Here is a 2,964-nt window from a genome sequence, read left to right on the forward strand (position 1 = left end):
ATGATGTGGTTTAGTTTATTTTATGGAGTTCTCGTAATTCTTTTCTACTTTACAGATGTATGTTTTGAGTATGTTTGACGTTTTTATTTCTAAATATGATCTTATACTGAAATAGATTTTTGTTGCTAATAAGCATCTTTATTCACTCCAGGCTCAAACATCCTGCAGCAGTCGACCAGGATGAGAGTCAGCAGCATCCCCACTCCTCACCTGCTGCTGGTCAGGTTTCTATCTTGCTCATTTTTAGTCTTTGTGATCAAGAACATGAAGGAAAGCTATAAACACTCATGAATGAGATGAGTAACAGTTTACTTCTTCAATATGACAGGTGATGCTTCAGAGTATGAACCCATGAGAGGCTCTACAGATGCTGAACAAGGTGCAGTTTGAGCTGCTGAAAGATTTAAAACACTCTAAGATGAGATTAAAGATGCTGTATGTTTATTTTAGGGGAACCTTCAGAGGAATACGTCCTTCCTCAACAAGCTTCTATCAAGGATCAGGACAAGGTTGATGAGAACTAATAGACAGGAAGGTCGTCTTCGTGCATTTTATCTGATTCTGAGAAGTGATTAAAGGACCATAATGTTAGCTTCTCCTGCATTTAGCTTTTAGATTCCTCTTTTTTTTTTCTCTGGTTTGGATTCTAGGTACTGTTCAATCAAAGCAGCAACAAAGTCTGTTTTTTTAATTGCTATTTACATAGACATTCTCTTTATTACTAATAAAGTTTTGATTTTCAATAAGAAAAGAAAACAGTCCTATTACAGTAGATTACCATGTTCAGTAACATTTCACCAACATACATGTCAACAGGTGCAGAAATCTGCTTAATTTCAGAAAACTCTTTATTGCAGTGATTCCCTCAAAGTGTTGCTCAAGATTTTAGTTTAGCCCCATCATGCTTGTTTACTTGTTTTTTTAAATTTCTTAAGTATTCATATTTTGAAACATATTTGATAATGAAGCAATATATTGTTTTTACACCATATTAGCAAGATTATGAAATTTATTTTAATGCATACAGTATAAAAAACATATTGGATTTTAGGGGTATTTTGATTCCATTAAGAGGGGTTTTAGCACCCCCCAAAAACAGGCTAAAAACGCCTATAAATGGCTTTAGTCCAGAATCAGTATGACAGGCTTTCCAAAAAAGTAAGAAAAATCAGTATCAGTATAAAATCACTAGAAACGATAAATGATGTTAGGGTTACAGTTCATTGATATTTTAGTCATTAAAGATAATTCTCTCTACTGAAGCTGGTGTTGTTATGATTGTTTCATTAAAGGTTATTTAAATAAAGTTCCAAGTGTTTAAAATGTTAGTAGTTGAAAACATTGTTTTTAGCAGGCTGCACNATGGATGGATGGATGGATGGATGGATGGATGGATGGATGGATGGATGGATGGATGGATGGATGGATGGATGGATGGATGGATGGATGGATCTTTATCAAGGATTATAGCACTAAGGCAGATCAATTTTGCAAGAGCATTTATTAGTTGTTGATATTTGCTAACTTCTCTGCTTATGAATTTTTTCCTTTTTTCAGTTCCTTAAATCTGCTTCTAGAGAGCCTGGCTAAATATCAAAAACTTCAGATGTTTAATTATTTTGTCTTCTGGGACAGAGTGTGAAGCTTAGAATCAGTTTCATCTTTTCAAAACTACATTTATCACTGGAGTTCTCTCTCCCACACTTTATTTTGTGAATAATGGGGTCTGTGAATGACTGAACCGAGTGAGAGTAGGATTGATGAAATGTGAATGAGTCTGCCATCTCGGGCTTTATGCTCCCATCCTCTCGCAGGTCTGTGTGTTTCAGTGAATGTCCCATTTTGGTTTTAATTGCTTTCCCAACAGAAAAAAATGTCAGAAACACCAGTTTTGAAACAGTCTCTATTGCTGCTTTTCATTCCCTGTTTTTCTGCTCGTTTTTGTTTACACCTGGAGAAGGTCACTGTGGCTTTTGCTAAATCAGCTAAAAACCACAAAGAATCCAGATGCAGACTACGTTGAATATTTCTACAATTTAACAAATATCCCATGGGACCAAAAAGCTCCACCAACAACCTTAATTAGCAAAAAGATGCAATTTGTCTAAACCTAATTTTAAAACCTCCTAGCTAAAGTCCTGAGGCATTTTATATGATCTTTTTTTAAAGTTGTTTGTAAACCTAACAATCAATCTTTACTCATAAATCTAGGACAGTGTGTGAAAAAGAAAACATGACTAATATGAGACCCAGAAGCTCATTTTTATCCAGAGAACCCAGCAGGTGTAGCCGTGGCCCCCTGTGCATTTAACTTCTGTGAAGGATGGTTGCAGCAGCAAACATCCATTCGTACACATGATAGATTTTCTAAAAGAGACCTGGCCGTGGCACAGATATGAGGCTTGATGAGACGTCAGCCGGGTAACAGGATATCTTATTATTTGTGTCTGATGTGGTGAAACATAGAAAGAGTAGAGTAGATGCTTTGGATTCTGGACGGCTCTGCTGTAAGTGCACACAGCAGACTGATAAAGGATACCAGGCTCCTGCCACTGCAGGGCAATGAAGTTTGTAACACCAAGGGAATATCTTTTTCCACTAATGTTTCATACAGCACCTTGCAAAGGCATTGACAATCAATAGACTTTCCACAATTTGTCACGTTGCAGCTTCAAATTTACTCAACTGAGATTTTATGTAAAAGACGAACATAAAACAATGCATAATTGTAAAGCTGAAGATAAGATTATGAGCATCTTTGAAAAAATAAATAAAACAGCTAAAAAGTGCTCAGCCTCCCAGAGTCGATTACTTCGTGAAGCCGCCTTGTACTTCAAAGATGCAAATCTTATATGTTGCTAGCACATTCGCATATATAGATTGATAAGTGTGGGAGTGTTGGCCTAGTGGACCAGAGCAGTGCGCTTGTGCTCTGAGAAGGTTGCAAGTACCTGGTTTGATCCC

At 36.7% G+C, this 2,964-nt stretch overlaps 1 long non-coding RNA gene across 1 annotated transcript; it reads left to right on the forward strand.

Moving 5' to 3' along the window:
• Positions 1–149: 149 nt before the first annotated feature.
• On the forward strand, positions 150–596 carry LOC107101067. Its single transcript, XR_001482060.1, has 3 exons — positions 150–219; positions 329–379; positions 451–596. It is a non-coding gene; the product is annotated as an uncharacterized LOC107101067 (long non-coding RNA).
• Positions 597–2,964: the final 2,368 nt, after the last annotated feature.

The sequence above is a fragment of the Cyprinodon variegatus genome, unplaced genomic scaffold (assembly GCF_000732505.1).
Source record: "Cyprinodon variegatus isolate N-32 unplaced genomic scaffold, C_variegatus-1.0 Scaffold1049, whole genome shotgun sequence".
NCBI classification, from domain to species: Eukaryota; Metazoa; Chordata; class Actinopteri; order Cyprinodontiformes; family Cyprinodontidae; genus Cyprinodon; species Cyprinodon variegatus.